General features: G+C 48.7%; 1 protein-coding gene and 1 non-coding gene across 3 annotated transcripts in view; one reads left to right on the top strand and one right to left on the bottom strand.

Moving 5' to 3' along the window:
- Window positions 1-13,457, top strand: part of SYT2 (synaptotagmin 2) — a 150,294-nt gene that overhangs the window by 87,198 nt on the left and 49,639 nt on the right. The window lies entirely within an intron of this gene.
- LOC114813546 lies at window positions 3,624-3,756 on the bottom strand. The gene has a single exon (XR_003761263.1). It is a non-coding gene; the product is annotated as a small nucleolar RNA SNORA7 (small nucleolar RNA).

The following is a 13,457-nucleotide window of genomic DNA, read 5'->3' as shown; positions in this document are numbered from 1 at the left end:
AGCATCCCGCAGCGCGGGGGACCAGGCTCCGTCCTTGCCCAGGCAGGAGCCGTCCAGCCCGCTGAGCGGCCCGGGCCCGCAGGGAGCCGGCGGGCTGGAATCCCCGCGGGCGAGTGGTCGCCCGCCTACCTGCAAGGTGCCCGCTCGCCCGCCGGCCGGGAGCGAGGGCCGCCCTTCCGCTGCCCCCTAGGGGAGCTCCGCGGAACTAGGGGCAGCTGCGGGCATACTCACCCCCCATCCCCTCTCCTCCCCTCTCCTCCCTTCCCCTTTTTCCCTCCTCTCCTCTCACCTCTCCTCCCCTTTCCTCCCTTCCCCACCCCCTCTCCTCCGTTCCCCTCCTCCCCTCTCTTTGTCTCTCCTCCCCCTCTCTCCCCCTCCCCTCTCCTCCCTTCCCCACCCCCTCTCCTCCTTTCCCCTCCTCCCTCCTTCCTCCCCTCTCTTTCTCTCTCCTCTCCCCAACCGCTCCTCTCCCACAGATTCCCCCTCCCCTCCTCTCCCACATCTCCCCTCTCCTTCTTCCACCTTCCACCCCCCCCCCCTCCTTCCCTGACCTCCCTCACCTCTCCCTTCCCTTCCCTCCCACACCTCCCCTCCCCTTCTACACCTCCCCCTCCTTCCCACACCTCCCCCTCCCCTTCTATCACCTTACACACCTCCCCCTCTCCTTCCCTCACCTCCCACACCTTCCCTTCCCCTTGCCTCGCCTCCCCTCTCCTCTCTTCTCCTCCCCATCACCTTCCCTCCCCTTTGTTTCCCCTCCCCTTCCTATTCCCTCCAGCCCTCCACATCCCCCCCCACCCCCAGAACTTTTTCATACTCCAGCAAGCACCAGGCGAAGGGCGCGGAGATGTTTCTTTCCCAGGGAAGGGGCTGATGGCTGAAGGGGGGACCCGCGGGGAGGGAGAGGAGAGAAACGGAGCCTTGGGATTGGGGCAGCTTGATGGTTTAGTCTCCGCTCTGTCTCTGACAGGCTGTGTGACCTTGGGCAGGTGTCAACTCAGAACATCAGCTCCCTCCCCTGTAGAATGAGAAGAATAATCTCTGCCATCAGACTTTACAGTGGAGAGGCCATGGGCTTGGAAGTCAGAGGACCTGGGTTTTAATCCCTGCTCTGGCACTTGTCTGTTGTGTGGCCTTGGGGCAAGTCACTTCTCTATACCTCAGTTCCTTCGTCTGCAAAATGGAGATTTGATACCCGTTCTCCCTCCTGCTTGGACTTTGAGCCCCATGTGGGACCAGATTATCTTGTATCTACCCCAGCACTTAGTATAGTGCTTGACACATAAAAAGTGCTTAGCAAATACCATAAAAAAGGAGGATTAGGATGGAGAAGTCTCCTTGACCTCTCGCTGCCTTCATTGTGGACCACCCCCTTCTCCTTGAAATGTTATCCAACCTTGGCTTCACTGACACTGTCCTCTCCTGGTTCTCCTTCTATCTCTCCGACTGCTCCTTCTCAATCTCTTTTGCGAGCGCCTCCTCTGACTCCCACCCTCTCTAACTCTGGGAGTCTCTTGAGGCACAGTTCTGAGTCTCCTTGTTCATCTACATCTACACCTACTCCCTTGGAGAACTCATTCGCTTCCACAGCTTCAACTATCAACTCTACAGAGATGATTCCCCATATCTCCCTCTCTAACCCTGACCTCTTTCCTTCTCTGCAATCTTGCGTTTCCTCCTACCTTCAGGACATCTCTCCCTGGGTGTCCCGCCGACACCTCAATCTAAACATGCCCAAACAGCATCACCTTTGTACACAAACCCTCTCCTCCCCGTGTCTTCTCCATCACGTTTCCAACACCATTATCTTTCCTAACTCACAAGCCCGTAATTTTGTCATTGTCCTCAACTCATCTCTGTCATTCAACCCACATAGTCAATCTGTCACCAAATCCTGTCAGTTCTACCTTCAGAACATCACTAAAATCCACCCTTTTCTCTCTGTCTGAATTGCTACTGAGCTGATCCAAGCATTTATCCTATAGGTCCCACCTTGACTACTCCATCCACCTGCTCATTGACCTCCCTGCTTCCTGTCTCTCCCCACACCAGTCTATAATTATTATGGTATTTGTTAAGTGCTCACTCTAGGCAAAGCACTGTTCTAAGCGCTGGGGTAGATACAAGGTAATCAGATTGTCCCACATGGGACTCAGAGTCTCAATTTCCATTTTACAGGTAACTGAGGCACAGAGAAGCTAAGTGACTTGCCCAAGGTCACACAGCACACAAGTGGCAGAGCCGGGATTAGAACCCATGACCTCTGACTCCCAAGCCGGTGCTCTTGCCAGGAGGACATGCTGCTTCTCTATACTTACACCTAGTCTACACTTACTATAAGTAACTGAATAGTCACCATCCGTTACTGCAAAAGTATATACTGTAAGTTTATACTTACAACCCAGCCTGCACACTTTGCTTCACTAACACCAGCCTACTCACTGTACCCTGATCTATTCTATCTTGCCCCTGACCCTTTACCCACATCCTCCCTCTGGCCTGGAACTCTTTCCACTTTCATATTTTACAGAACACAACACAACCCACCTTCAAGTCATCCTAAAATCATATCTCCTCCAAGTGGCTTTCCCTGATTTATTCCTCATTTCCCTTTCTTGTTCTCTCTTCTGTTATGCCTATGCACTTGAATCCGTATCCTCTAATTCCTTGATATTCACCTCACCCTCAGCACCACAGCACTTTTTGTATTTAATTCATTTTCTTTTATTTTAATGTCTGCCTCCCCTTCTAGACTGTAAATTCCTAATGAGCAGGGAATAAATTTGCCTACCAACTCTATTGTACTGTGCTTTCCCAAGCACTTAAACAGTACTCTGCACATGCTAAGTGCTCAGTTAATACCACTGATTGATTGATCAGCTACCTCAGACAGAGGACCCAGGCTCTGAACTTGGTCTCTGGGACCCCTGGATTTGAGAACCTCTGAGGATCTGGATTACCAGTCCTAGGATTGGTCCAGTCAGAGTCTCTTGTGTCCAAGACAGAAAATTTGGGTCCTTGTAGGGGGGAGGGTGAGATCTTGAACTGTCCTGGATGGTCTTCCCAGAAATATCCTGGCAATGAATGGCCCAGAATGGTCTGGCTGCCCTTGGTTTGCCACAGACCCTCCAAGGGAACCACAGGCTTGACCTAGGGAAGTCCCATGTCATGGTGGAAAGACTACAGACCTGAGAGTTAGAGAATGTGGTTCTAATCCCGGCTGTGCCACATGTCTGCTGTGTGATCTTGGGCCAATCGTTTTACTTCTTGGGGCCTCAGTTCACGTAGCTGCAAAATGGGGATTCACTACCTGTTCTCCTTCCTACTTACTCTGGAAGCCCCATGTGGGACCTGATTATCCTATATCTATCCCAGTACTTGAGACAGCACTTGGCATATTTTGTCTTATGCTGTCGAGTCGTCTCTGACCCACAGCGATGCCATGGACACATCTCTCCGAGAACGTTCCACCTCCATCTGCAATCATTGTGGTAATGGATACATGGCGTTTTCTTGGTCAAAATATGGAAGTGGTTTACCAATGCCTCCTTCCACACAGACATCTTGAATCTCCACACTCGACTCACTCCCACGCCGCTTCTGCCCCACATAGGGGGGTTTTGACTTGTAGCAGATTGCCTTCCACCCTCTAGCCACTGCCCAAGCTAGGAATGGAATGGGTATGCTTCTGCTTGACCTCCAGTAGTCCAGACTGGCAGAGTACCGGAAACTCTCCAGGTGCGACCCTGAGAGGGGAGCTTGGCATATAGTAAGTGTTTAACAAATATTGCAGTTACTTTTATTCCCCCAAATCCCCCTGAATCCACATAGAACAGGGTCAGGCCTCCCCACACCTGAAACCTTCCTGCCTCAGGACAAAAATGAAATAGAAGTCATTCTGCCATCTTTTCTGGTGGGCATCCCATCACCAGTCAGGTGACAAATCTTTATCAGTGACATTTATTGAGTGCTTACTGTGTGTAGAGCCCTGTATTTAGCATTTGAAAAAGTACAATCCCACAGATTTGATAGGCATGTTGCAACCCCACAAAAAGTTTACAGTCTAGAGGAGGAGCTAGCAGTAGAGAATAAGGCCCTCAGAATGCAGTGTCCTGGTTTAAGCACTTGGGAATTGTGTCATAGGACAGATATATCCCTGACCTCAGGGAGTTTATAGTCTGCTGGTGAACCAGCATGGCGTAGTGGATAGAGCACGGGTATGGGAATCAGAAGGTCATGGGTTCTAATCCCGGCTCCGCCACTTGTCAGCTGTGTGACCCTAGGCACGTCACTTCACTTCTCTGTGCCTCAGTTACCTCATCTGTAAAATGAAGATTGAAACTGTGAGTCCCACATGGGACAGGGACTGTGTCCAACCCAATTTGCTTGTATCCCATCCAGAGTTTAGTACAGTGTCTGGCACATAGCGCTTAACAAATACTATAGTTATCATTGTTGTGCTGGTAGAGGAAAAAGGATAAACACACACAGATTTTCCACATCACTTCACTCATATAAATAGACACAAGCATACACTCACATGCGCACAATAATGACATGAAGAACTTTAGGGGAGTTTGATCATAATTTATATTGTTGGGCTGGGGAGTGGATGGTGGTAATCAATCAATAGTATTTATTGGGCAACTACTGGGTGCAGACCACCGTACCAGGCATGTGGAAGACAAAATCCCTGTCCTCAAGGATTTTATAATCTCATGGGAGAAGACAGATAGAAGAAGAGAAAGAAAAATGGATATGTAGATGAAAAAATGCTTAAATAGATGCTGTCTTCAAAAGTTGGGTGGGAATGCATAAATTGTAATTGGTGCAAGAAGTACTGAGGTGGTAGTTGGGTGGAGAAGAAAAATTAATCCAGGAAGGTCTCCTGGAGGAGATGTGAATTCAAAAGGGTGTTGAAGATGGAGAGAGTTGGGGATTGGCAGATTTGAAGGGGGAGAGAGTTCTGGGCAGGAGGAGCAGTGTGAGCAGTGGCTGGGAAGCAGGAGAGACAAGAATGGGACAAAATGATTAGGTTAGCTTAGAGGAATAAAGAATACAAGCTGGAATGTGGTGCAGGAGAGAGTAAGAGGTGGAGAACTGATAGAGGGAAGGCTTTTCTGGAGGTGGGAGCCTTGAGCTGCTGAGTAAAAGAAACCCGGGGAAAGGGGTCGGGGGTGAATGGCAGGGAAGAGCAAGGAGGCTATTTCAGGTATAAAGACTGGTTTAGATAAAATCTCAGAGCTAAAGGTTCTGGTCCAGAAGGCCAGGGGAGGACCAACTGGGCTGAATCAGAGGGGACAGATTCCTCTAAACTGTAAACACACTGTGGGCAGGGAATGTGTCTGTTATTTTGTTATATTGTACTCTCGCAAGTACAGTGTACTGCACATAGTAAGTGCTCAATAAATAATAATGTTGGTATTTGTTAAGCGCTTACTATGTGCCGAGCACTGTTCTAAGCGCTGGGGTAGACACAAGGGAATCAGGTTGTCCCACGAGAGGCTCACAGTCTTAATCCCCATTTTACAGATGAGGTAACTGAGGCACCGAGAAGTTAAGTGACTTGCCCAAAGTCACACAGCTGACAAATGGCCGAGCCGGGATTTGAACCCATGACCTCTGACTCCAAAGCCCGTGCTCTTTCCACTGAGCCATGAAATACTATTGACCGACTGACTGACAGGCGGATAGGGTGGAGCTAGTAACGGCGGAGTTCTGAAAACTGCATCAGAAAGTAGTTCAGCGATCTAATGGGTTGTAGTGTGGGGTGGGGCTGTGAACGACTGTGAGTAATGCCAAGACTTGGGGAGGACAAATGAAGTAGGAGAGATTGGAAGCATTAAGGGCTAGTGCTAGAAATTCCAGGCCTCCTTGTTGGTAAAAAGGGAGCGATGTTGCTCCACTAATTCCAATCCTTAATAATAGCAATAATAATTGAGGTACTTGTTCAGAGCTGACTATGAGACTGTAAACTTCTTTTGGACAGGGAGCGTTTCTACGAACTGTGTTCTATTGCAGTCCCTCAAGTGCTTAGATCAGTGCTCTGCACATGGTAAACACTCAATAAATATCGATTCAATGATTGCCAAGCCCCACGGTAAGTACTGATTTAGATCCCAGCTCTGCCACGTGGCAGCTGTGTGACTGTGGGCAAGTCACTTGACTTCTCTGTGCCTCAGTTACCTCATCTGTAAAATGGGGATTAACTGCGAGCCTCACGTGGGACAACCTGATTATCCTGTAGCTACCCAGCGTTTAGAACAGTGCTCTGCACATAGTAAGTGCTTAACAAATACCAACATTATTATTATATAAGATGACTAGGTTGGGTCAAGTCCCCGTCCTATACAAGGCTTTTGGTCAAAGTAAGAGGAAGAACAGTGAAACCCCATTTTGCAGATGAGGAAACTGAGTCACAGAAAAGTTAACTGGCTTGCCCCAGGTCACCTATCAGACAAGTGGTGAACCAGGATTAGACCTCAGGTCCCCTGACTCCCAGGCCTATATTCTTCCCACTAGGCCACGCTTTGTCTCTGTGTTTTTTAAGGAATATTTCTATTCTCTTTACTGGTCATTACCCAGGAGACCTATTGATATTTCAGATCCCATTTTACAGAGAGGTGGATGGCAGCTCAGAGTAGTTAAGGGACCTGTTAGATGTCCCACAGTAATTTAGTGGGAGGGAGAAGATTAGAACTTCCAGCCCTTCAGGTGACACTCCGTTGCCATCACTACTGGTTTGGGCAGACCCGAGGCCGGGATATGAGTGAGGATTCTCTTAAGAAATAGCTCCCTTAGAGCTTTAGGGGATCCCGCCACTGTAAGGTGTGTTGGGGCTGGAAAGGGATTTTGCCATAAAAGAGTGACTAGCCAGCAGGACTCCTGGGTTGTCTCCCGAGGTCACTGACTTGGCTGCATGGCTTTCCCTCGGCTAAATCACTGCTAAGTGCTTCAGTTTCTCCCTTCAGCCAGTGGGGATAATGGCCTTTACCTACTACCCTCTGAGGATGCGAGGATGACAAAATGAGGTCTGTAAGGTGCTTAGCGATTTCCAGGATGGGGCCAGGGGCCCTCTCTCCGCCCCCCTCCGTGGTGGTGACATCATAGCCGAGCCTGCCCGATGGCCTGCATGGGGAGAAGGAGGAGGAGGGCGAGGCAGCGAAGCAATCATGCTAGATCTGTCGGGCTCCTGGGGATTTGGGGGAAGGTCGGCCCCTGAGAACCCCCGGGAGGTGTCCTCTAATGAGGGCATCTAGCAGAAGTCGGCTGTGTGCCTGGAAATCTAATCGACTCTTCCCACGGAATCTCTGCCACATTAATGCCAAGCGACTCAGATCGTGATCATCAGTGATGGTTAGGGGCCTAGCTGGCTCACCCGTCCAACCCCCACCCGCTCCCCTCATGCAGGCAGAGAGTCAGATTTCAGAGAGTCAACTCTGGGACTACCTGGGCTTATAATCACTAACAATCCCTTGAGCCCCCGAGGGAAAGACACAGTATCCCCGATTAGCTCCCAAGCATTTAATACATAGTAAGCACTCAATAAAAACCTTTGATTGATTGATTAGCTGATTACCTTTTATCCTCCTCAGTGCTTAGCCCAGGATTTGGCATACGGTAAGCGCTTAACAAATACCATTATCATCATCGTTGTGATTGTTATTAAAAAACCAAAGGGTCTTTCTGAGATCATCATGTCCATCCCCCGCCTCCTTTCAAACGTCCCTCAATGAGATGGAGGTCTTTCTGGATTAAAAAAACTCTCCCAGGAGCAGGTGTTCCAGTTTTCCTTTGGCCAATGTGCCTCAATATTGTAACTGATGCTACCTGCAGTCCCTCCTACTGCAGTGTAAGCTGTTTGCTATTCAACTGGCTTCAGCGAATCTGGAAAATAAAACTGTCATCATACTCTTTTAAATAACTATTCATAGCTTGAAAAAAAAGAAACCCAAAAGCTTAGGAAGCCCTTTCTTACCCCTAATGTGTTTTCTCTTCTACAAGTTGAATAAATCCAATTCTTTTAACCTTTCCCTCAGGGAACCTAGTCTTCAGGTCTTTTGTGATTATCCTCTAAGATCATGCCTGATGGATTTCTCTCAAGATCTTCTTTTTCTTTGCAATAGCACAACTTTGCTGATACACGGTTTGCTTTGGGGTCCACTGTGACTCCCAGATCTTTTTTCAGTTGAACTGGTACTCGAGGCTGGAGGTGACACTAATACTCATGAGGAAACCCCAGAGCTAGAACCATAGGCCAATTAAATTCCTGACTCAGCGACCAGCCGGAGGCCTCAGGTCCACCCCGGCAAGTCAGAAAGCTGTGACCTGAGAATCTGGAGTTGGGGCAGAAAATCTGCAAAATCAGAGTCATCCATGTCATTTGTAGCAAGTTGGAGTGCAGGAGAGGCCTGAAGGTGGTAGTAAGGATAAACATGGGGTGGGATTCTAAATAAAGAGTGAACTGATGCTTGAAAGTTTTTGCCGTAGAATACTCTGCAGGGGAGAGACTGACGATGCCACTGGAGGAGAAAAGTGAAGTAACTGGCCCAAGGTCACCCAGTAAATTTGTGGCAAAGTCAGGACTCCAAGAATTCTGGAACAGGAGAGGCCTCAAGTGGTTGCATTTTTCAGACCCGTTCTCCCAGCAGATGAGAAGTAGCGTGGCTGAGTGCGAAGACCACGGGACTAAGATTCAGAAGACCTGGGTTCTAAACGCAGCTCTGCCAATTGCTTGCTGTGTGACCCTAGGTAAATCAGTAAACTTCTCTGTGCCTCTGTTCCCTCAACTAAAATGGAGATCGAATACCATAATAGTACAGCAATAACAATGATGATGATCACCTGATCCATTCCTTTTTCCCAGCAGATGATCACCTGATCCATTCAGGGTTTTTCAGAGTCACCTAAGCATTTGTGTACTCACCCTTCCCTTGAGACTGTAAGCTTGTTGTGAGCAGGGAACCTGTCTACCAACTCTGTTATATTGTACTCTCCCGAATGCTCAGTGTGGTGTTCTGCACACACAAAGTGTTCAATAAATATGACTGAATGATTGATTCCCTGGTAGCACCAGTATTTAGCTTTATATTCTATTGCTTCCTTCTGTCTGCATTTTATTTTAGTACCTGTCTTTCCAACTAGATTGCAAACTCCTCGGGGGGAAGGATCAATCATTCATTGATTTTATTGAACTTAGCTCTCCTGTTCCAGTCTCAAAAAGCAAAGAATCCTACTCCTCTGTAGCAGCAGGGAGGCTGTAATGTATGTTGCCATATCTCCCAAGTCATTGCTGGGAGTCCAGGGAGCCTGCTTTAAGACCGCCAGGTGTGCCAAATCATTTCCCCATCATGTCCCTTAATTTCCCAATGCATTTCACATCAATTGCCCTTCCACTGTCCCTGGGAAGTAGGAAGGGTCAGCAGTGATTCACTTCATTGCACAGATGGGGAAACTGAGACCCAATGTCACTCATCAGGTCAGTGGAAAAGCTGGGATGAAACTTCAGTTTTTGCACCTTTTACATATACACCGCAGCCTCAAATTCTCATATCCAACTGAAATTAGAGATAAACAGGGGTGGAAGATTATCCTTAAATAACCTATTTTCAAGTCCTCTCATCAAAACAGGGCCTCTTCCTCCAAGAACCTCCCTTCTATGTCCAACATAATAATGGAGGATCAATAATAATAATAATTATGGTATTAGGGGCAACATTTGTCTCTACGGAGGGGAAGCCTGGGCCAGACCTACAATGACTGACCCCCAGTTGGACGCGACCAAGTTAACCAGACAAAGTGAACACATTGATTTTAAGAGCTTCCGGGGGCCTGACAGTAACTGAATTAACACTTGTCATCCTCTATTCTATTATGTGTTATTTGCTTTCCCTTTCTGGAGTTTCAGTGAGGTCAGAGAGTGAAGCCTGATCTGTTTCACTTTCTGCTTTTGGTCAGTCCCACTTTCTGCTCCTCAGGCACTATTTCATCCTGATTTACTTGGGTACCAGGCAGAGGGGGAAAGTGTGCGTGTGTATGTACACTCATGAATAGATATGTATATATGTACATATAGGTACATATATATAGAGAGAGAAAAAGAGAGGGGTGGGGAGATAGAGAGATTTTGGGTGAAGATGTGGTCAGGAAGATTTGTGAATGCTTCACAAATTTCTTACTAAGTCTCAGATCTGAGCCACTGGCATTTTTAACAAAGGGTTATTCCCTGGGTCTTCCTGCTGACAGCTCAGATGTCCTGTAAGGGGAGGTAAACAACAGAGCAGCACATTGATATCTGTTCCATTTGAAATACAGACTGAAGGAAAGTCAATATTTGCCTAGTGGAAAAGGATGGAAAATAAATTTGACTTTGGGATGTTAGGGAAGAACAGAGAGTGAAAAGGAAGCAAGATGTCAAAAACCCGTGTGTGTGTGTGTGTGTGTGTGTGTGTGTGTGTGTGTAGTCTAAAGCTTTACTGCATTAAATAACCCTTTGTGTCCCAGAGAACAGGCAGATGGATCGGTTTTGCATCTTCCAGTGCCTGGGAAATTGCAAGCATTGTGTGGCTCTTAGCTACCTCTCTGTACCAGCTCTCCAGAGGGATGGAGGTTTTCAGTCCATCTGAAAGCCCATGAGCGACAGACTACCGAGAGCTGCTGCAAGATGACTCCAACAGGGACTCTGAAAGAGAGGAATTTTTAATCAGGATTCAGAGAAAGAGGAAGGATTCAGGTCTCTGTGGACTATTGAATAGTTTTCTCCTTCACTGAAGTCCTTTTTCTGCAGCACTTCCCTGGCACTCGGCTTCCCTGAGGCGAGGCCAGTGGAGGAGAAGGAGAGGAGGAGGGGAGGGACACTCACACCTCTGGAAGAGGACTGCTTGTTTCTCCATCTCATTAAGGACTGGGGTAGAGAGAATGGGATTCAGAGGCTGGAAGGATTTAGATTAATAATAACTGTGATATTTGTTAAGCACTTACTATATGCCAGTCACTGAACTAAGTACAATCTCCAAGGGCTCCTTCCCCTCTGCCTTCAAACACGCCCACGTCTCCCCCATCCTAAAAAAACCCGCTCTTGACCCCACTTCCCCCTCCAGTTATCGTCCTATCTCCCTACTACCCTTCCTTTCCAAAATCTTAGAACGAGTCGTCTACAATCGATGCCTAGAATTCCTTAACTCCCATTCTCTCCTAGACCCCCTCCAATCTGGCTTCCGTCCCCTCCACTCTACCGAGACTGCTCTCTCTAAGGTCACCCATGACCTCCTTCTTGCCAAATCCAATGGCTCCTACTCCATTCTGATCCTCCTTGACCTCTCTGCTGCCTTTGACACTGTCGACCATCCCCTCCTCCTCCATACCTTATCTCACCTTGGCTTCACGGACTCTGTCCTCTCCTGGTTCTCCTCTTACCTCTCTGGCCGATCATTCTCGGTCTCCTACGCTGGAGCCTCCTCCCCCTCCCATCCTTTAACTGTTGGAGTTCCTCAAGGGTCAGTTCTTGGCCCTCTTCTGTTCTCCATTTACACTCACTCCCTCGGTGAACTCATTCGCTCTCACGGCTTTGACTACCATCTCTACGCAGATGACACGCAGATCTACATCTCCGCCCCTGTCCTCTCCCCCTCCCTTCAGGCTCGCATCTCCTCCTGCCTCCGGGACGTCTCCACCTGGATGTCGGCCCGCCACCTAAAACTCAACATGAGCAAGACTGAGCTCCTCATCTTCCCTCCCAAGCCCGGTCCGCTCCCAGACTTCTCCATCACCGTGGATGGCACGACCATCCTTCCCGTCCCGCAGGCCCGCAATCTCGGTGTCATCCTTGACTCGTCCCTCTCGTTCACCCCACACATCCTATCCGTTACCAAGACCTGCCGGTTTCACCTCTACAATATCGCCAAGATCCGCCCTTTCCTCTCCACCCAAACGGCTACCTTACTATTACGGGCTCTCGTTATATCCCGGCTAGACTACTGTGTCAGCCTTCTCTCTGACCTCCCTTCCTCCTCTCTCGCCCCGCTCCGGTCTATTCTTCACTCCGCTGCCCGGCTCATCTTCCTGCAGAAACGATCTGGGCATGTCACTCCCCTTCTTAAACAACTCCAGTGGTTGCCTATCGACCTCCGCTCCAAACAAAAACTCCTCACTCTAGGCTTCAAGGCTCTCCATCACCTTGCCCCTTCCTACCTCTCCTCCCTTCTCTCTTTCTACCGCCCACCCCGCACGCTCCGCTCCTCTGCCGCCCACCTCCTCGCCGTCCCTCGGTCTCGCCTATCCCGCCGTCGACCCCTGGGTCACGTCCTCCCGCGGTCCTGGAACGCCCTCCCTCCTCACCTCCGCCAAACTGATTCTCTTTCCCTCTTCAAAACCTTACTTAAAAATCACCTCCTCCAAGAGGCCTTCCCAGACTGAGCTCCTCTTCCCCCTCTACTCCCTCTGCCATCCCCCCTTTACCTCTCCGCAGCTAAAGCCTCATTTTCCCCTTTTCCCTCTGCTCCTCCACCTCTCCCTTCCCATCCCCACAGCACTGTACCCGTCCGCTCAACTGTATATATTTTCGTTACCCTATTTATTTTGTTAATGAATTGTACATCGCCTTGATTCTATTTAGTTGCCATCGGTTTTTACGAGATGTTCTTCCCCTTGACGCTGTTTAGTGCCATTGTTCTTGTCTGTCCGTCTCCCCCGATTAGACCGTAAGCCCGTCAAACGGCAGGGACTGTCTCTATCTGTTGCCGACTTGTTCATCCCAAGCGCTTAGTACAGTGCTCTGCACATAGTAAGCGCTCAATAAATACTATTGAAAGTGCTGGGGTAGATACAAGGTAATGGTTGGTCACAGTCCCCCTCCCACATAGAGCTCACAGTCTTAATCCCCATTTTACAGATGAGTTAACTGAGGCCCAGAGAAGTGAAATGACTTGCCTAAGGTCACACAACAGAGAAGTGCTGGAGCCAGGATTAGAACCCAGTTGCTTCCACCTCCAGACCTGTCCTCTGGAGGCCATGCTTCTTCTCCAAGTTAGACACCATGGAAGAACTTCCCAAGTGGGAAGGATACTTGGGGCTGGAAATGGATGGTTTAAAACGTTCACTATCCCTTTAAGGTGGAAAAGCCACTTGGACTCTGGACTAGATTAGAAGCTGTCCAGTGCGGAGGCAGAAGAAGAGACAAGATGGCTGCTCTAAGGGCCTCCCAGCCTGTGCAATTAATCAATCACTGGTACTTACTGATCACTTACTCTTTGCAGAACACTGCACTAAGTGTTCGGGAGCATACAGGGGGATATAGTAATTCTGAGGTTACAGAACAGGCTTTTCCCCCTTCAATTAAATCATTAACCATTTGGGAAATTCAAACCAAGGGTAAATGCCCAAGGCGTTTCTTAGGTGGAATTTGCTCATTTGAACTCCTAGATCCTGGGAAGGCCAATACTAGGTAGGTAGAAGCAGTA

This window comes from Ornithorhynchus anatinus, chromosome 7, assembly GCF_004115215.2.
Source record: "Ornithorhynchus anatinus isolate Pmale09 chromosome 7, mOrnAna1.pri.v4, whole genome shotgun sequence".
In the NCBI taxonomy this organism is placed as follows: Eukaryota; Metazoa; Chordata; class Mammalia; order Monotremata; family Ornithorhynchidae; genus Ornithorhynchus; species Ornithorhynchus anatinus.
This window is presented reverse-complemented; position numbering and strand designations above follow the sequence as displayed.